Source organism: Leopardus geoffroyi, chromosome E1 (genome assembly GCF_018350155.1).
Source record: "Leopardus geoffroyi isolate Oge1 chromosome E1, O.geoffroyi_Oge1_pat1.0, whole genome shotgun sequence".
NCBI lineage: Eukaryota > Metazoa > Chordata > Mammalia > Carnivora > Felidae > Leopardus > Leopardus geoffroyi.
The window spans coordinates 13,476,642-13,499,418 of record NC_059330.1 but is presented as its reverse complement, the minus strand read 5'-3'; the positions used below and the strand labels follow the sequence as shown (position 1 = coordinate 13,499,418).

Genomic DNA, 22,777 nt, shown 5'->3' with positions numbered 1-22,777 from the left:
CTATACTCCAAATCTCTACAATCAGAATGTCTATGATTGGAAATGACTTTTCTTCACTTCTCTTGAACATGTAACAATATCTCAACTTTTATAAAACAATCTTATCCATTACCTTCTGAGACACATATATTGGTTTTCCTCATATCTACCTGACCAGGCATCCTCCATAACTCTGATTTCTGTTTTGTCAATCTCTTCATGTTGATGTTCCAGGGCTTTCTCCTAAACACTATTCTCTTACAATGCTACATATACCACCAAGAAAAACTCATCTACTCTAATGGATTTGATAACCATTTAATCCTCAGGTGTAGGTGACTTTGTAACCTAGTTACTTAAGGATTATTTTCCCTGAGACTTACCACATGCATTTAAAGCTCAGCAGATCCCAAAAGAAACATATGATGTTACCCTGGCCATCTCCCAGTCCCAATTCCCTCCCCCTGTAGGTCCCCATAGCTCAGTAAAAAGGAATCCAGGTGTACCAGTCGTACACCTGAGTTCTCTTTCATTCCCTCCTTTCTCTCATTATCAATATCCAATCTGTCAACACATCCTTAAGATGCTGCCATGTAAATCTCTTTCTCATGCATCCACTCCTTATCTCCACCATCACTACCCTGGCTGGGCTAACATCATGTCTGCAATATTGGAACAGCCTCTTCACTCATCTCCCTGCATCCATGCTTGAATAGTCTCCTTATCTTTTGTTTGCACTGTGGCATTATAAGATGAAAATCTGATCATCATTCTCCCTAAAGTCTTCATAGATTCTCATTGCTCTTAAGATAAAGGCAAAATTCCTTTCAAAGGCACGAAAGGTGCTTCATGACCTGACCCTGGCCTACTTCCACCAGCTTCACCTGGCCCCACTGCGGCACTCACACTCCCCTCTCCAAAAATGCTGGACTTGAAAATCACAATTTCTTGCCTCCAGACTTTTCCACTTGCTGTCCCCCCTGCCTAGCATCTTCCTCCCCCTGCTCCCTCTTCACCTGGTTTGCCCTACTTATCCTTCAGGCATATTACATGTCACTTACTCAGCTATACCTCTCCTGTCCCCTCCAGACCAAGTGAGAACCTGCTGCTATGTTTCCACAGCATCCTGTGCTTGTCCCTAAAGCTCTAAATGCCCAGGGGATTGTGTATAGCTGTCCTCCCCAGTGGACTGTAAACTTCATGCAGGAAAGGTCATGTCTGCCTTCATGACTGCAGAAGTGCCAGTACCTGGCACGGTGCCTGGATGTAGCCAGTGTTTCATAAACATGCATTGGCTGTGCTTCAGGCTGAGACATGCATTCCTTCAACTTTAAAGACAGCAGACTCCTGGGGCACCTGGTGGTTCAGTTGGTTCAGCGTCTGACTCTTGATTTTAATTCAGGTCGTGATCCCAGGGTTGTGGGATAGAGCTCCACTTTGGGCTCCATGCTGAGTGTGGAGCCTGCTTCAGATTCTCTCTCTCTCATTCTCTCTCTCTCTCTCTCTCTCTCTCCCCCCCATTGCCCCTCTCCCCCACTCCCCCCGCTCTCTAAAATAACAGTAATAATGAAAACTAAAGACAGAAAACTCCTGTTAGAATATCTACTCCTACTAAATGCTCTCAAAACAAGAACTCACTAGCTTCACCATTTAGTACTGAATTTGTCACTTTGTTACAGATTTACGAATGTAATACTGTACCCATGGAAAATGTTGGAGCACCTCAGATAACACTACTCTTATCACTGATACATCTGATACAGGTAATAGAGATATACAACTGTGTTTATAGATATATAACAATAGATATAGATATAATCTCCTATTGGTTCTGTTTCTCTGGAGAACCCTGACTAATACACCTCCGTGTGTCTCAAAGCTGACAAAGAAAGCAGAGGAGAACCACCAAGAGATGTGGGAAGCTCCTTCATCAAAGACATAACGGAGAGTCCACCTGCTAAGACTTTCACCCTGCTGGTGTTGTTTGATCCAACCACATTTAACAGCTTTTACACATGGATTTTACGTACTGGCATTACAGTGGGAAGAAACATCTAGGGGAAATCATACAGCTGTTTTCTCAGAATTTTGCTTCCCAGTAAATGAGCGGGATCCATCCCTGGTGTTGAGGGTATGATGAGGAGTCACCACCCAGAGATAGCACTTGCAGATGCTACTACTGATTATGCAATGACCATCTTCACCCATCGTCAGTAGTTCTCAGACTAGACTGCACATGAGAATCACCTAGCACAGTACTTCTAAAATTAAATGTTCATGCAAATCACCCAGGGGTTCTGCTACAACACTGATTCTGGTTCAGGGGGCCAGTTTTACATTTTTAATTAGCACCTGGTGACTGTTATGCTGTGGTCCATGGGCTACACATTGAATAGCAAATATTTATGATGCTTTTAAAAATGAACATTACTGGGTGCCCTCAGATAAATATAATCACAATCTTAGAGGAGGCCTGTGCAAAGATTTTTAAAGCTCCAAGGTGATTCTAAAATAAAACAAGGGCTCAGACTATTACATTAAATTAGCCTACCACAAGAGCCGTCATTACATTGGAATTATACAATCTTGTAAGAATACATGACACAGTAATATTTACAAATGCTATCATTGACCACAAGATTGTAACTGGTGAACATCAACTGAAATATTTCCAGAATGTGGGGATGTCTTCGGAAGCAGGGAGGTGAAGAAGAGGAGGGCTATCATACCTGAAGCTCTATCCTACAGAATATCATGCAACCTAGGAAAGCAAGACCCTCAGGTTGGAAGGACCCTAAGAGACCAGCTCATTCACCCTCTGCCCAACTTACCCAGTGTGTCTGAGGGTGACTCCTGGACACTAACCTGAGGTCCTGTTTCCCTTTATTTACTAAGACATGTGAAGTGATAGCCTCTGTAATTGTCACCTGTGTCTGCAGCATCCCTTATCATATCTCCCATTGTGCACATCCCTGGCCCTAGAGGGCCCTGGATCCCAAAGGAGTCTAGATCCTAAAGGAACTCATTAAAGACACAGAAATTACCCAGGACTCCTTAAGATAAATGCTCTCAGAGTCTTGGACTAGTGATTGACTACATCACTGACCACACCTGACTAAAGGTGGCGATGGAGTGCAGCTCATATATGGATGAGTAGTCACTGCCTGTTTAGGGAATGGGCAGTAGTCCTGTGGGGCTGGAGACTACAATTTGGGAGGTGAAGAAGGATGGTTGGAGAAGCCATGGCAATTAAGGGATCAGACTGAATAGCCTGAAACATCTTACAATGTAAGAGGCTTTATCCTATGGCCAAGAAGATGTCATCAGTGGTCTTTGAACAAAGTGCCATGAAAGACATGTATTTTTGAAAGATTCCCAGGGTGGCATAATCTCTCACTACAACCTAGTTCCTCATAAACATTCTCAAGGGGAGAGTTAAACCTGCAGCTAACAAAAATTAGATCTCTATGACGCAACCATATGCAGGTACATAGAAAGTACTGGAATAAGAGAAAATATAAACTCTCCCAGATTATGTTCAATTCTTCCTCATGCAGAGATAGAAAAAGAAACTCAGATCTGAATCCCACTGAGGTACTTCTACTTCATTACCTCTCTTGGAAAATCTCCATAGAATTCTGTCACCACCGTCATCTCTACCACTCTTCCTATGTGTCAGATTACCTCTTATTTTCCAGTACTTCCTTGTACTGTGATTGATCACAAGGCCATAGGTGACATTTATAAATCCTTATTTCACTAACACATTCTATGTTCTCATTCGCCATTATCTCTGTCTGGATGGGAGTTTTTTCCATAGCAGTATCATGCAAAACTTCATTCCTAGGAAATCTGTACCCTCATTGGTCTTGCCTTAAGGTTGTTATAGTTTCCACTAAGATTTATTATTAGACAAAATCTTAAGTGGCACCCAAAGAATTCCCCAGAATTTCAGACATGATCCTAGCTGCACCATTTGTGTACAGCAACCCAGATTCTCCTTAGTAATCAACATCACCACCTCAGGCAGAATGGCAAGTCTTCTCTTTGCGCATCAGTTCACATAAGAACAGCAAAATGTCCAGATGGTGGGCTCAATTTCTAATTCAGTGAAACCATCGTTATGTAAAGCCATCCCCTGATAGAATCACTCCTCTCTTCAGAACTATATAAGACACTTCTTGTGCACCATTTTCAATTCTTCAGTTTCATTTTTTATTTTAGCCACAGCTTCAGTAACTGCACTGACTTCAATGAGCTTTATCAGAAGCTACCTGACAGCACGTTACCTCAATTCTGCTGCACATGCTCCTTGTTTTCTGCCCTGGGGCTTCTCTTACCTCACGAAACAGGATGCTATGGGGGAACTTTCTCAGTACTCATATTTGTATGAGTGCATGATCCATTTTGAGTGAATTGTTGTAGAGATTGTGAGGTATGCATTGAGGCTCATTTTTATTTTTTGCATAGGGAAATCCGATTTTTCCAGCACCACTCATTGAAAAGATTATTTTCCATAAATTATCTTTGCATCTTTGTCAATAATCAGTGGACAACACTTGAGCGGATCTATTTCTGGACTCCATGTACTATCCTATACTGTTTCACTCATCAATAGTTCTATATTTTCTCCAATACCATAGTTTCCCGATTATTTTAATTAACAGTAAGTCTGGAAACCAGGCAATATGAGTCCTTTTAGTTTGTTTACTTTTCCAAAATCAGTTTTAATTTTTAGTTTCTTTGTCTTTACATATGAATATTATAATCATATTATTAATTTGTATCAAAAAACTGGGAATTTTGATTGGAATTGTGTTCAATTTCTAAATCAGTTTTGGAAGAGTTGACCTCTTAACAATATTGAGTTTTCTATCCATGACCATTTTACATATACCCATTTTTTTATTTGACTTCTTTAATCAGTATTTGGTAGTTTTCAAGATATAGTTCATTCATATATTGTGTAAGATTTATACCTAAGTATTAAATGTTTTGGTGTTAGTGTAAATAGTACTTTAAAGAGTTTTTCTTCCACTTTACACATGCTTATTTCTAGGTGATATAAATATAATTTTAATATATTAATATTATATTTATACACAGAAATGAAACTTCTTAATATATTGACCTTGTATCCTATGTTATTACTAAACTCACTAATTCTAGAACCATTTTTTATGTTCTTTCTAAATAGACAATCATGTTGTCTATGAACAGAGATGGTTTAATTTCTTACTTTCCACTCTATATACTTTTTATTTGTTTTCCTTGCCCTTTCTCACTGCTTAGGACTTCAAATACAATACTGAATAACAAGGGTGAGAGCAAACATTTTTACTTTGTCCTTGAACTTAGGGAGAAAGTATTCAATCTCTCACCATCAAATATGATATTAGCTATAGTTTTTTAGAAGTTGCTCTTCCATTAGGTGGAAGAAGTTTCCTCTATTTCCAGTTTGCTGAGAGTTTTAATCACAAACTGGTTACATTAATGTTGAATTTTTTGTCAAAGGCTTTTTCTGCATTTGTTCAGATGATTCTTTTTCCCAGGTAAATCTCCCTTTTTAATAACAAAGGGTCACTTGGTAACAACTGTACAATACACTTACCCACAGAATTATACTTTGGGACACAGCCTTAATTAAATGGTTTCTTTGAGGTTTAACACCATGCTGATTTTAAAATCATATGGCTTGGGGCGCCTGGGTGGCGCAGTCGGTTGGGTGTCCGACTTCAGCCAGGTCACGATCTCGCGGTCCGTGAGTTCGAGCCCCGCGTCAGGCTCTGGGCTGATGGCTCAGAGCCTGGAGCCTGTTTCCGATTCTGTGCCTCCCTTTCTCTCTGCCCCTCCCCCGTTCATGCTCTGTCTCTCTCTGTCCCCCAAAAAATAAATAAACGTTGAAAAAAAAATCATATGGCTTTTCCCATTTGTTTTATTGATTGATCGTTTAGATTGATTGGTTTTTGAATGTTGAATGAACAGCTTTTCATTCTCATAATAAACCCCATTTGATAGTGATATATAACCCTTTTCATGTATGGTTAGATTCTGTTTGCATTAATGAGGATTTTAGTGTGTATGTTCGTGAGGAATATTGGTCTATAGTTTCCTTATAATTTCTTTATCTGGTCTTGATATCAGGGCTTCATAAAATGACTTGAGAAGTATTTCCTCCTCTTCTAAATACGGGGAGAATTGCATAGAATAGTATCCTTTTTCCTTCATATAATTCATCAGTAAAGCCATCTGAAGTTTTCTTTGTCAGAAGGCTTTTACCTACAAACTCTATTTCTTTAATAGAAACAATGATTCAGGTTATCTATTCTTTGTGAGTAGGCTTTGGAAATTGTGTCTTTCAACAAATTTGCCCATTTTATCTGAGCTGTAGCATTTATGGGCATAAGATTATTCATAGTATTCCATTATTATTCTTTGAATGACTACAGGGCTTTGTAGTGACATCTTATATATCTTTCCTAATATTTATGCTTTGTGCCTTTTCTTTTTTCTCCTCTTAATCATTCCGACTAAAAGTGTATTTATTTTAGCTAGTTTTTCAAAGAACCAACTTTTGTTTTCAATTTTTCTGTCTCATTTTTCTGTTTGCAATTCATTGATTTCTGTTCTTTTTGTTATTTCTTTTCTGGCGCTTGCTCTAATTTCCTCTTTTCCTCCTTATATCTTTAGGTTGGAAGCTCAGATCATTTATTTGAGAACTTCATTCATTTGTAATATAAGCATTCAGTGCCATAGATTTTCCTTTAAGCACTGAGTTAGCTGTATTGTATCCTACTAATTTTGATATGCATCTTTTCACTTTATTTTAATTCAAAATATTTTCTAATTTCCCTTGTGGTTTCCTATCTGACCTATAGGTTGTTTAGAAATGTGTTGCTTACTTTCCAAGTATTTGGATATGCCTACTTCATACCAAATACAAAAATCATTTCCAGGTATATTGTAGATGCAAATGTGAAAGATTTTCAAAATAGAATGGAACAGGGGCACTTGGGTGGCTGTTGGTTGAGTGTCCAACTTCAGCTCAGGTCATGATCTCCCCATGAGATCTTGCTGCTGTCAGCCTGTCAGCGCACAGCCCACTTCAGATCCTCTGCATCCCCCACCTGCCCTCCCCACTTGCACTCTCCCAAAAATAAATAAATATTTTAAAAATAGAATAGAACATAAAATCTCCTAGAAGACAGTATAGAGTATCTTTAGTGTCTTGGATTTAAAATAATTTTGTTTGTAAAGAATTAAAATTATAAAGAGGACTGATTAAAAGCTCTACATTTAACAATTTTAAAAAAATCTGTCATCAAAAGACACCATTAAGACATCAAAAGATACCATTGAGGATAAAAATTCAAGTCACAAATTGCAAGATATTTGTGGAGTGGTGTCATCAAGATGGCAACATAAATCATTCCCAACTTCAGTTCTCTCACCAGAAGACTAAACTTTCCATTGACAAGACACCATGTGAAAATACCAGGACATGAAGTTGAGGCTAAAGTACCACAGAGACCAAGAAGGACTGCATTAGAAGAAGAGGAATAGGGGCGCCTGGGTGGCTCAGTCAGTTAAGCGTCCGACTTCGGCTCAGGTCAAGATCTCACGGTCCATGAGTTCGAGCGCTGCGTCGGGCTCTGTGCTGACAGCTCAGAGCCTGGAGCCTGTTTCAGATTCTGTGTCTCCCTCTCTCTGACCCTCCCCCGTTCGTGATCTGTCTCTCTCGGTCTCAAAAATAAATAAAAAATGTTAAAAAACAAAAAAGAAGAGGAATAGATGAATTCACTATTATAGTTGGAGACTTCAAAATCCATCCCTCGGAAATGTACAGATCCAGCAGGTAGAAAATCAGTAGAAATACAGTTGAACTCAACACCACCACCTATCAACTGGATATAATGGACATCTACTGACTACTTCATTCAACAATAGCACAATACATATGCTTCTCAAGCTCATCAGGCATTCTGTCCACAAAACAGACCTTAACAAATTTAAAAGAATAGACATCATACAATGTCTGCTGTCAGACCAGAATGGGATTAAACTAGACATCAATAACAAAGATAGCTGGAAAAATCCCAAATTAGTGACTAAGCAACACTTGTAAATAAAATATGGGTCAGAGAATAAATCTCAAATTTATTTTTAAAATAGTTTAAAAATTAAAACACAACTTATCAAAAGCAGTGCTGAATGGGAAATTTACCACATTGAAAGCATGTGAGAATCATAAAATGGAAATCAACTTATATCCACATTTGTTACAACAGACTCCTCAGACTCTAGCTTCAGCATAGATAAGAAAACAATTCATGCAATGCCACATCTTGTCATAAACTGAGCATGTCACCACTCCTTACCTCTCTTGTGTTTTGTCAGGTTTTCCCAACTCTAACCTTCCTTATACAAAGAACCTACTGTCTACTCTCATTAAAATGTACTTAAGGCTCATTTATCCTATATATGCACAAACTTTTTATACCCTAGTAGAAGGTGTGCAAAGGGGAAAGAGAACACTGGGATAGCAAAAGATTGACACCATGTCTTAAAGGAATCAGCCAGACTTAAATAAAATTGAGTTAAGCCTAGGTGTGGTTTAGATTCTAAAGGTAGCATGTTAGAGAAACTTCACATATTCAAACTTACCTTGAAAATTCCCTTTCAACTTTTAATACCCCACTTACATCAGTAGACAGGTCATTATCCAAACAGAAAACCAAAAAGGAAACAATGGCTTTGAATGACACACTGAGCCAGATGGATTTAACAAGATTTATGCATCCTAAAACAGCAGAATATACATTCTTTTCAAGTGGCCACAGAACATTCTCCAGAATAGATCATATATTGGCCCAGAAAGTAAGCCTCAACAAATTAAAAGACTGAAGTCATACCATGCATCTTTTCTGACCACAGTGTTATGAACTAGAAATCAACCACAAGAAAAAATCTAGAAAGACCACAAATACATGAAGGTTACAATAACATGCTACTAAACAATGAATGGGTCAACCAAGATATCAAAGAAGAAATCAAAAAGACATGGAAATAAATGACATGAAAACACAATCATCCAAAACCTTTGGGTTGCAGCAAAAGAGGTTCTAAGAGGGAAGTTTGTAGCAATACAGGCTTACCTCAAGAAGCAAGAAAAATCTCAAATAAACAACTCAACCTTATACCTAAAGGAGTTAGAAAAAGAAGAATAAACATCAGAAGGAAGAAAATAATAAAGATTAGAGCAGAAATAGCGGATATAGTAACTAAAAAAACAACAGAACAGATCAGTGAAATCAGGAGCTGGTTCTTTGAAAAGAATTGATAAACAAAATTGATAAACCTCTAGCCAGCTCATAAAAAAAAAAAAAAAGAGAGAGAGAGAAGACTCAAATAAACCCACAACTATAAGGCTAATAAATCTTCAGAAATCATGAAAGAACATCCAACGGGAAAAAGACAGTCTCTTCCAAAATGGTGCTGGGAAAACTGGACAGCAACTTGCAAAAGAATGAAACTGGGCCACTTTCTTACACCACACACAAAAATAAATTCAAAATGGATGAAAGACCTAAATGTGAGACAGGAAACCATTAAAATCCTAGAGGAGAACACAGGCATTAACCTCTGACATAGGCCATAGCAACTTTTTTTAAATGTTTAATTATTTTTGAGAGAGAAAGAGAGGCAAAGAGAGAGGGACAGATCCAAAGAGGGCTCTGTGCTAACAGTAGAGAGTCCAATGTGGGGTTCAAACTCACGAAATGCAAGATCATGACCTGAGCCAAAGTCGGACACTGAACCAACTGAGCCATCCATGCACTCCTGGCCATAGCAACTTCTTACTAGATACGTCTCCTGAGGCAAGGGAAACAAAGTCACAAATAAACTATTGGGACTACATCAAAATAAAAAGCTTCTGCACAGTGAAGGAAAAAAACCAACAAAACTAAAAGGCAACCTACTGAATGGGAGAAGATATTTGCAAATGACATATCTGATAAAGGGTTCATATTCAAAACATATAAAGAACTGATACAACTCAACACTCAAAAACCAAATAATCCAATTTAAAAATAGGCAGAACACATGAATAGACATTTCTCCAAAAAAAGACATACACATGGCTAACAGGCACATTAAAAGATGCTCAACATCAATCATCATCAGGGAAACACAAATCAAAACTACAATAAGATATCACTCACACCTGTCAAAATGGCTAAAATCAACAATGCAAGAAACAACAGGTATTGGTGAGGATGTGGAGAAAAGGGAACCCTGTTGCATTGTTGGTGGGAATGCAAACTGTGCAGCCGCTCTGGAAAGCAGTAGGGAGGTTCCTCAAAGTTAAAAATAGAACTTCCTATGATCTAGCAATTGCAGTATTAGGTATTTATCCAAAGAATAAAAAAATACTAATTCAAAGGGATACATGCACCCAATGTTTATAGCAGCATTATCTACTATAGGCAATTATGGAAATAGGCCACATGTTCATGGACTGATGAATGGATAAGGAAGATGTGGTATATATAACCAATAGAATATTATTCAGCTATAAAAAAGAATGAAATTTTGCCATTTGTAACAATATAAATGGAGCTACAGAGTATTATGCTAAGAGAAATAAGCCAATTAGAAAAAGACAAATACCATATGATTTCACTCATATGTGGGATTTAAGAAACAAAACAAACAAGTGGGCGCATGGGTGGCTCAGTTGGTTAAGCACCTGACTTTGGCTCAGGTCATGATCTCACAGTGGGTGGGTTTGAGGCCCGCATCAGGCTTCATACTATTAGTGTGGACCCTGCTTGGCTCTCTCCTTCCTCTTTCCTCTCTCTGCCCCTCCCCTGCTCACACTTTCTCTCTCTCTCAAAAATAAGTAAATAACCTTTATAAAAATGAAACAAAGCAAACAAGCATAGAGGAAAAAAAGAGAGAGAGGAAAACCAAGAAGCAGACTCTTAACTGTAGAGAACAAACTGATGGTTACCAGAGGGGGGATGGGTTAAATAGGTGATGGCGATTAAGGAGGGCACATGTTGTGATGAGCACAGGGTGTTGTATGGAAGTGTTGAATTACTAAATTGTACACCAGAAACGATATTACACTGCATGTTAACTAAATGGAATTTAAATAAAAACTTAAAAAAAGAAAATAAAAGAAAAGCTGGAGGAAAAAACAAAATAACCAAATTTAAAAGTGGGCAAAGGAGACATATAAATGGCCCATAGGCATATGACAAAAAATGCTCAACATGACTAATCATCAGGGAAGTGCAAGTCAAAACCACAATGAAGTAACACTTCACATCTGTTAGGATGGCCATTATCAACAAACAAACAAACAAACAAACCAGAAAATAGAAAGTATTTGTATGGAAATGGAGAAATTGTAGCCTTTGTGCACTGTTGGTAGAAATATAAAATAGTGGAGCCACTATGGAAAACAGTGTGGAATTTCCTCAAAAATTATAAATATAATTCTCAAATGATCCAACAATCCCACTTCTAGGTATTTATTCAAAAGAAATGAAAACAGGATCCCGAAAAGATATGTGTGCTCCCGTATTCATTGCAGCATTATTCAGATTAGCCAAGAGACAGAAACACCCTAAACATTTATCAGTGGATGAATGGATAAAGAAACTGCAGTATATACATAAAACAATATTATTCAGCCTTAAAGCAGAAAGAAATCTGTCATATGCTACAAAACATAAATTTGGAGGACATATTATGCTAATGTCAGTTACAGAGACATTACAGTTACAGAGAGATAATTACTGCATGATTCCACTTACATGAGGTTTCTAAAGTAGTCAAACCCATAGAAGTGCAAAGTGGAATACTGGTTGCTCAGGGCTGGGGAAGAGGGAAATGAAGAGTTGCTGTTCAGTGGGTATAGAGTTTCAATCATGCAAGATGCAAAAGTCCTAGAGATCTGCCCTACTACAAAGTGCATAGAGTTAATAGTGCTCTACTGTGCAATTACAAATTCACTAACAAGGTAGATCTCATATTATGTGGGTTTTTTTTGCCAAAATAAAAAAAAAAAAAAAAAAACAAAGAAAGAAAAAGAGAAGAAAGAAAAAAAACTGGCTGGCTCCTGGAGCTAAGATGGCAGAGGAGTAGGGAGACCCGAAGCTTGTTTCATCCCTTAACACAGCTAGTTTTATCGAATCATTCTGAACACCAAAAAAATCAGGGGTCTGAGAGAATGAAAGCTGCAAGACTAGAACAGAAAAGCAACCACCTTTTGGAAGGTAGAAAGTGCGAAGAGTTTACAGGAGGAGATATTGCTCTGGGTACAGCAGTAGGAGGGAGCTGGCTCACAGAAGCTACTGCAAAGTAATATAAGCAGGGGAGCACAAAATCTGAACTTTTAGCAGTCTGCTACCAGTGAGGTAAGTGCCTGGCTTAAAGGTGCTCAAGTGGTACAGCAGGAGAGAATCCCAGGAGTGACAGCATGGTCTGATGATCCCTTGGGTCCACAAGGAAGATGGGTTGTGCAAATGGGCTGTGCAATTTCCAGGCATAAGAGAGGGGACTCCCTCAGGTTGAGGGCAGTACGCAGGGGTGCTGGCTTTCTGTTCTGTTTTGACATAAGGTCCGAACAGCTGCACAGTCATGCCACTGCTTTTTTTGCACAGACCAGCAAAAGTCAAAAGCATGGTAAGACCCTCCCCTAGAGGAAGAACATGGGTCTGTGCTGCAGGAATCCTTAAATTTGGAGTTTTGAAGCTCAGTCACGAACCTGAGATTAAAAAGTTGGACACAGGCAGGGTGAACGCGGGGTTCTGATGGAAATGAGGTGTGATTAATTGCTCCTCTGTTAAGTTTTCCTGAAGAGGAAGGGGTGCAAACTTTCAGCTCCAGGGCTATAGAACTGGGACGCAGATATCAAAGTACAAGGAGCACTGAGAAAACTCCCATTAAATTCAACAAAAGCCAACCATCACCAAGGCATATCATAGTCAAATTCACAAAATACACAGGAAAAAAAAATCATGAAAGCAGCAAGGGTAAAAAAAAGTACTCAAACTACAAGTGAAGACAGATCTGTGAAGATCTGCCCACAGAAACTTGCCAGGCCAGAAAGGAATGGCAGGATATATTCAACGTGCTGAATGGGAAAAATATGTAGCCACCAATTCTTTATCCAGCATGCCTGTCATTCAGAATAGAAGGAGAGATAAAGAGTTTCCCAGACAAACAAAAAATAAGGACGTTGTAACCACTAAACCAGCCCTGCAAGAAATTTTAAGGGGAAACTCTTTGAGTGGAGAAAAAAAAAAGACCAAATGCAACAAAGACTAAAAAGGAACAGAAAACATCACCAGAAACACCAGCTCTACAGCAACACAATGACAATAAATTCATATCTTTCAATAACCACTCTGAATGTAAATGGACTAAATGTTCCAATCAAAATACACAGGGTATCAGAATGGATTAAAAAAAAAGAGCCAACTATATGCTGCCTACAAGAGACTCATTTTAGACCTAGAGACACCAGTAGATTGAAAGTGAGGGGATGGAGAACCATCTGTCATGCTAATAGATGTCAAATGAGAGCTGGAGTAGCCATACTTATATCAGACAAACTATATTTTAAGGCAAAGACTGTAACAAGAGATGAAGAAGGGCATTATATCATAATTGAGGGGTCAATCCATCAAGAAGATCTAACAATTAAATATATTTATGCCCCAGCTTGGAAGCACCCAAATATATAAATCAATTATTCATAAACATAAATAAACTCACTGATAATAATACCATAATAGTAGGGGACTTTAATATCCCACTTCCAACAATGGACAGATTGTCAAAGCATAAAATCAACAAGGAAACAATGGCTTTGAATGACACACTGGACTGGAAGGACTTAACATATATTCAGAACATTTCATCCGAAAGCAGTAGAATACACATTCTTCTCAAGTGCACATGAAACATTCTCCAGAATACATCACATACTGTTCACAAATCAGCCCTCAACAAGTACAAAAAATTGAGATCATACCGTGCATATTTTTGGATCATGCTGTGAAACTTGAAGTCAACCACAAGAAACAATGAAAGTCCTCCAATACATGGGGGTTAAGGAATATCATACTAAAGAATAATGGGTGAACCAGGAAATTAAAGAAGAATTTTTTTTTAAATACACGGAGGCCAGGGGCACCTGGGTGACTCAGTCGGTTAGGCGTCCGACTTCAGCTCAGGTCAGGATCTCGCAGTTTGTGAGTTCAAGCCCTGCATCGGGCTCTGTGCTGACAGCTCAGAGCCTGGAGCTTGCTTCGGATTCTGTGCCTCCCTCTCTCTCTCTGCCCCTCCCCCACTCACGCTCTGTCTCCCTCCATCTCTCAAAAAATGAATAAACGTTAAAAAAAATTTTTAAATACATGGAGGTCAATGACAATGAAAACATGAGAGTCCAAACCCTTTGGGATGCAACAGACAGTCCTATGAAGAAAGTATATTACAATTCAGGCCTACCTCAAGAAGCAAGAAATGTCCCAAATATACAACCTAACTTTACACCAAAAGGAGCTTGAAAAGGAACAGCAAACAAAACCTAAACCCAGTAGAAGAAGGGAAATCATAAACATTGGAGCAGAAATAAACAATATACACACAGACAAACAAAAAACGGTGGAACAGATCAACAAAACTAAAAGCTGGCTCTTTGAAAGAATAAGCAAAATTGATAAACACCTAGCCATAGATATCAAAAAGAAATGAGAAAGAACCCAAATAGGTAAAACCATGAATGAAAGAGGAGAGATCACAACCAGCACCACAGAAATAAAACAATTATAAGAGAATACTATGAAAAATTGTATGCCAACAAATTGGAAATCTGGAAGAAATGGAAAAATTCCTAGAAACTCACAAACTACCAAAACTGAAAGAGGAAGAAATAGAAAAATTCAAAGATCCATATCCAGAAAAGAAATTGAATCAGTAATAAAAAAATCTCCCACCAAACAAGAATCCTGGGCCAGATGGTTTCTCAAGGGAATTCTACTAGACATTTCATGAAGAGATACTACCTATTCTCAAACTCTTCCAAAAAACAGAGATGGAAGGAAAATTTCCCAACGCATTCTATGAAGCCAGCATTACCTTAATTCTAAAGCCAGACAAAGACCCCATTAAAAATGAGAATTACCAGCTAATATCACTGATGAACATGGATGCAAAAATCCTCAACAAAATACCAGCAAATAGAATTTAACAGGACATCAAAAAAATTGTTCACCATGAAGCTCAGAGCCTGGAGCCTGCTTCAGATTCTGTGTCTCCCTCTCTCTCTGCCGCTCCCCTGATTGCTCTCTCTCTCTCTCCAAAATAAATAAACATTAAAAAAATTAAAAATTAAAAAAGAATTGTTCACCGTGATCAAATAAGATTTATTCCTGTGCTGCAAGTATGATTCAATATTTGCAAATTAATCAATATGATACACCACATTAATAAAAGAAGGATAAGGGGCGCCTGGGTGGCGCAGTCGGTTAAGCGTCCGACTTCAGCCAGGTCACGATCTCGCGGTCCGTGAGTTCGAGCCCCGCGTCAGGCTCTGGGCTGATGGCTCAGAGCCTGGAGCCTGTTTCCGATTCTGTGTCTCCCTCTCTCTCTGCCCCTCCCCCGTTCATGCTCTGTCTCTCTCTGTCCCAAAAATAAATAAACGTTGAAAAAAAAATTAAAAAAAAATAAAAAATAAAAAAAAAATAAAAGAAGGATAAGAACCATATGATCTTGTCAAAGATACGGAAAAAGAATTTGACAAAATATAGCATTCCTTCTTGATGAAAACCCTCAAGAAAGAAGGGACAGATGTAACAGACCTCAACATCAAAAAGGCCATATACAAAAGAACCACAGCTAATATCATTCCTCAACGGAGGAAAACTGAGAGCATTTCCCCTACCATCAGGAACAAGACAAGGCTGTCCACTCTCATCATTACTATTCAACATAGTACTAAAATTCTTAGCCTCAGCAATCAGACAACAAAAAGAAATAAATTGCAGACAAATCAGCAAGGAAGAAGTCAAACATTCACTATTTGCAAATAACATGATACTCTATGTAGAAAACCCAAAAGACTCCACCAAAAAATTGCTAGAATTTGTACATGGATTCAGCAAAGTCGCAGGATATAAAATTAGCGTGCAGAAATCTGTTGCATTTCTATACACCAGTAACAAAGCAGCAGAAAAAGAAATCAAGGAATCAATCCCATTTGCAATCGCACCAAAACCAATATGATATCTAGGAATAAAACTAACTAAAGAAGAAAAGACCTGTAGTCTGAAAACTATAGAACACTTAGGAAAGAAATTGAAGAGGACACAAAGAAATGAAAAAGCATTCAATTCTCATGGGTTGGAAGAACAAACATTGTTAAAATGTCTATACTACCCAAAGCAATCCTCACATTTAATGCAATACCTATCAAATACGATCAGCATTTTTCACAGATCTTGAACAAACAATCTTAAAATCTGTATGGAAGCACGAAAGATCTTGTTAGTCAAAGTAAAATCCTGAAAAAGAAAAACAAAACTGGAGGCATCACGATTTCAAGTTTCAAGCTATACTACACCTGTAGTCATCAAGACAGTCTGGTGCTGGCACAAAAAGAGACACACAGATCAATGGAGCAGAGTAGAAAAGCCAGAAACGGACCCACAACTACATGTCAACTAATCTTCCACAAAGCAGGAAAGAATATACAATGGGAAAAGGTCCCTTCGGCAAATGGTGTTGGGAAAACTGGCGACATGCAGAAGAATGAAACTGGATTACTTTCTTACACATTACCCAAAAATTCATTCAAAATGGATGAAAGACCTAAATGTGAGACAGAAAACCATTAAAAATCCTGGAAGGGAACACAAGCAGAACATCTTTGACCTGGGCCAGAGCAACATCTTACTAGATACCGCCAAAGGCAAGGGAAATAAAAGCAAACATGAACTAATCGGACTTCATCAAGATAAAAAGCTTCTGCACAGCAAAGGAAACAATCAACAAAACTAAAAGGCAGCCTGTGGAATAGGAGACAATATTTGCAAACAACATATCTGATAAAGGATTAGTATCCAAAATCTATAAAGAACTTATCAAACTCAACACCCTCCAAAAAAAGTGTCTAAAGAAGACATCCAGATGGCTAACAGATGAATGAAAAGATGCTCAACAAAACTCATCATCAGGGAAATACAAATCAAAACCATGATGAGATACCACCTCGCACATGTCAGAATGGCTAAAATTAGAAAACACAAAAAACAACAGGTTTTGGTGAGGATGTGGAGAAAAAGGAGCACTTGTGCACTTTTGGTGGGAATGCAAACTGGTGCAGCCACTCTGGAAAGCAGTAGGGAGGTCTTCAAAAAACCAAAAATAGAATTACTCTACAATCCAGCAATTGCACTACTAGGTATTCGCCCAAAGAACACAAAAGTGCTGATTTGAAGCAACACATGCATCCTGATGTTTATAGCAGTATTATCAACAATAGCCAAACTATAGGGAGAGCCCAAATGTTCAACGACTGATGAATGGATAAAGAAGATGTGGTGTAGATATGCAATGGAATATTACTCAGACACCGAAAAGAATGAAATCTTGCCATTTGCAATGACATGGATGGAGCTCGAATGTATTATGCTAAGTGAAATAAGTCAATCAGAGAAAGATAAATACCATACTATTTCATTCATACATGGAATTTAAGAAATAAAACAGGCTGATGTATGGGAAGCGGTGGGGGTGGGGGGGAGAAGAGAGGAAACAAACCACAAGAGACTCTTAATGACACAGAACAAACTGAGGGTTGATGAAGGGAGGTGCATGGGAGGTGGGCTAGAAGGGTGATGGGTATGAAGTAGGGCACTTGTTGTGATGAGCACTGAGTGTTGTGTGTAAGTGATGAATCACTGAATTCTACTCCTGAAACCAATAGTGCACTGTATGTTAACCAGCCAAACTTTAAATTAAAAAAAAAAAAAGTTATTTCCAAAGAAAAGCTGAGGCATCAAAATTCCAGACCTCAAGTATATTACAAAACCGTATTAATAAAAACAGTATGGTACTGGCATAAACACAGACACATAGACTAAGAGAACAGAATAGAAAACCAAGAAATAAACCCACAATTATATGGTCAATTAGTCTTCAACAAAGGAGAAATTGAATGTACAATAGAAAAATACAGTCTCTTCAACAAATGTAGGAAAAACTGGACAGCACCATGCAAAAGAATGAAACTGGACCACTTTCTAACACCATACACAAAAATAAATTCAAAATGGATTAAAGACCTAAAGGTGAGGCCTGAAGCCACAAAAATCCTAGAAGAGAGCACAGGCAATAATGTCTCTGACTTTGGCCATAGCAACATTTTTTTAGATATGTCTCCGGAGGCAAAGGAAATAAAATTAAAAGTAAACCATTGGGACTACCTCAAAATGAAAACTTCTGCAAAGAAAAGGAAAAAAATCAACAGAATTAAAAGGCAACCTACAGAATGGGAGAAGATATTTCCAAACGACATATCTGATAAAGGGTTAATATCCAAAATATATAAAGAACTGATACAACTCAACACCCAAAAAACAAATAATCCAATTAAAAAATGAGCAGAAGACATGAACAGACATTTCTCCAAAGAAGACATACAGATAGCCAACAGAGACATAAAAAAAACACTCAACATCAGGAAAACACAAATCAAAACCACAAGGAGACATCACCTCACACCTGTCAAATGGTTAAAATCTACAATACAGGAAACAACAAGAGTTGGCAAATGTGAAGAAAGGGGAACCTTCTTGCACCACTGGTGGGAATGCAAACTGGTGCAACCACTCTGGAGAACAGTATGGAGGTTCCTCAACAAGTTAAAAATAGAACTATCCTATGATCCAGTAATTGCACTACTAGGTATTTACCCCAAAAATACAAAACATTAATTCAAAGGATTCATCCACCCTAGTGGTTATAGCAGCATTATCTACAATAGCCAAATTATGGAAACAGTCCAAGTGTCCATAGACTGATGAATGGATAAAGAAACACACACACACACACACACACACACACACACACACACACTGGAATATTATTCAGCCATACAAAAAAGTCATGAAATCTTGCCATTTGAACAACATGGATGGAGCTAGAGAGTATTATGGTGAGCGAAATAAGTCAGTCAGAGAAAGACAAAGCCATATGATTTCACTCATATGTGGAATTTAAGAAACAAGCAGAGAAGAAAGCAAGAGAGAAACCAAGAAATAGACTCAACTACAGAGAACAAAGTGATGGTTACCAGTGGGGAGGCAGGTGGGGGGGGATCAGGATAGCACTGTGTAATGTAAAGAATTGTTGAATCACTATATTGTACACCTGAAACTAATATAATACTGTATGTTAACTATATTGAAATTAAAAAAGAAAATCCCCCAGCAAGGAACCCCATTTTATAGTGATATTGTCTATCAGTAGGTCAAATGTAGCCAGTTTTTCTTTCATTTTTTAAACAGCTAATACTTCTTTAGTACAGCACCAATGAAATGCATGCCTGTATTTACACAAAGGGAAAAGATATGTATCTCTACACACTAGACTCTTACATGGCATGTGAGGTACTCATCATTCATTCATTTTCCCTTTCTCTCTCTCTCTCTGCCCTCTGTTGCTTTTTGAACATCTATAATCCCATTTATATAAACTAAAATTAAGATTATCATATATACCTGTGTTTCCTGTACAGTCCCATTATAGTCCCAGACCCCTTTTACTCTCACAATATACTACAGTTTGAAGTATGAAGACGTAACACAGCAGACATCCTCTGTGGTGAGACAACAGTTCTGGAGTTTGATTTTGTTGATGGTTATATGAATCCATATATGTAATAAATTATCATAAACTACACACAAAGACATCATCATCATCATCATCATCATAATCTTCATAAAAGAATGAGTGCAGCAAAACTGGTAGAATCCAAGTCTGTGGTCCAGTTCATTGTGATGTGCTAGTCAATTTCCTAGTTTTGTTAACGTGTTCTACTTATATAAAATGGTACCACTGAAGGAACCTAGATGAGGTACAAATTATCTTTCTGTACTATTTTTTTTAATTTCTTGTGACTCTGTAATTATTTCAAAATAATATCTATCTATCTAACTATCTATCTACATGGCAGTCTGTGACATCCCCTTATCCACCTTTTATCTAAGTTGAGCTATGTGGCTGAGTTCTGGAGAACAAAATGTAGGTCAAAGTGATGTATGCCATTTCTAGTTCCAGTTCATTAAACTCTTCACTGTCGTCCTCTACCCACTGTCTTCCTCGGGGCTGAATGTCAACACCTGAGGTGACTATGGAGCCTCCATCAACCGGATGACATGAAACATAGTGCTCTCCATGTGTCAATGCCAACTCAATTTTACATGAGCAAGAAAAAACATTCACTGTATCACACCACTGAAATTTCAGGGTTTATTTGTTACACCAACTACTGTACCTTAAGTAACACATGGAGAATATTAAAATAAATCAGCAAGCAAAATAGTAAATGGAAAAAGAAAAACTGAATAATAACCTATTTTCGTAAGTACATAGACACACAAACAGTTCTTTGGGTAACTGGATGGAAGATATTATGAATCAAGAAATGAAATATCAGGGGCACCTGGGTGGCTCAGTCGGTTGAGCATCCGACTTCGGCTCAGGTCATGATCGCAGGGTCCGTGAGTTCGAGCCCCGCGTTGGGCTCTGTGCTGACAGCTCAGAGCCTGGAGCCTGCTTTGGATTCTGTGTCTCCCCCTCTCTCTGACCCTCCCCTGTTCATGCTCTGTCTCTCTCTGTCTCAAAAATAAATTAAAAAAAAACATTAAAAAAATTAGAAAAAAAAAAAAAGAAATGAAATATCATTTGACGCAGTCCCACTTGTCTATGTTTAGTTTTGCTACCTAGGCTTTTGGTGTCAAATCTAAGAAATCACTGCCAAGATCAATGTCAAGAAATTTTCCCTACATATTTTCTTCAAAAAGTTTTACAGTTTTAGGTCTTCTATTTAACCCCTTACTCTATTTTGAGTTGATTTTGGCGTATGGTGTAAGATAAGAGATCCAACTGAATTCTTTTTTCATGTGGATATCCAGTTTTCACAACACCACTTGTTGAAGAGACTATAATTGCCCCACTGCATGTTCATGGCACCCTATTTGAAAATCAGTTGATTGTATATTACATGAATTTACATCTGGGTCCTCTACTCTGTTCCATTGGACTGTATGTCTATCTTTACACCACTACCTTACTGTTTTGATTTCTGTGGCTTTGTAATATATTTTGAAATTAGGAACTATGATGTCTCTAGCTTTGTTCTTTTTGCTCAAGATTTCTTTGGTTTTGCAGAGTCTGATATAGTTCCATATGAATTGTAGGATTTTTTCTATAAAACACGCAATTGGGATTTTAATACGGATTACTGTGAAGCACTGGGTGTCATACGTAAGAGGTGAATCACATGGTTCTACTCCTGAAGCCAAGACTACACTGTATGTTAATTAGCTTGAATTTAAATTGAAAAAAATATTTTTTAATGTTTATTCATTTGGGGGAGATAGAAAGACAGAGACAAAATATGATTGGGGGAGGGGCAAAGAGAGCAGGAGACACAGAATCTGAAGCAGGCTCCAGGCTCTGAGCTGTCAGCCCAGAGCCCAACGCAGGGCTCTAACCCATGAACTGTGAGATTATGACCTGAGCTAAAACTGGAGGCTTAACCAACTGAGCCACCCAGGGGCCCCTAAAATAATTAATTAAAAAAGAAGAAAAAAATAAGGATTGCAGTGAATCTGTATATTGGGAAATATGGACATCTTAACAATATTAATTCTTCCAATCCATGAACAAGGGCTGTCTTTCCATTAATGTATCTGCTTTAAATTTTTTCATCAGTGTTTTATAGTCTTAATATACAAGTGTTCCACCTCTTGGTTAAGTTTATTCCTAAGTACTTGATACCTTCTGATGAGACATCAAACTTAAAAGCTTCTGCACAGCAAAGGAAACAATATGAAAATGCATCCTATTGGATGGGAGAAAATATTTGCAAATATCTAATGAAGGGTTAATATACAAACTATGTAAGATTCTCCTACAACTCAACAGCAAAATAAAAATAAATAACCTGATTAACAAATGAGTAAAAGACTTGAATAGACATTTCTCCAAAGAAGATGTACAAACGGCCATTAGGTATATGAAAAAGTTGCTCAATATCACTAATACACCAGGGAAATGCAGATCAAAAACCACAATGAGATATCACCTCATATCTGTTAGGATGGATATTACTTTTTTAAGATAACAAGTGGTGAAAAAGGAGAACGCTTTTTTTTTTAATTTTTTAATGTTTATTTATTTTTTGGAGAGAGAGACAGAACACGAGTGGAGGAAGGGCAGAGAGAAAGGGAGACATAGAATCCAAAGCAGGCTCCAGGCTCGAAGCTTGACAGCTTCGGCACAGAGTAGCGTCGGCACAGAGCCCGACGCGGGGCTATAACCCAAGAACCGTGAGATCATGACCTGAGCCGAAGTCAGATGCTTCAAAGACTGAGCCAACCAGGTATCCCCGAAAAAGAGAACTCTTACCTATAGTTGGTGGGAATGTACAGCCACAATGGGAAATTGTAAGGAGTCTCCTCAAAATAACTAAAAATAGAACTACCATGTGATC

The 22,777-nt window shown here is 38.0% G+C and overlaps 1 protein-coding gene across 1 annotated transcript in view; it reads right to left on the bottom strand.

Moving 5' to 3' along the window:
* SPATA22 (spermatogenesis associated 22) overlaps positions 1-22,777 on the bottom strand; it is a 60,909-nt gene that overhangs the window by 12,810 nt on the left and 25,322 nt on the right. The window lies entirely within an intron of this gene.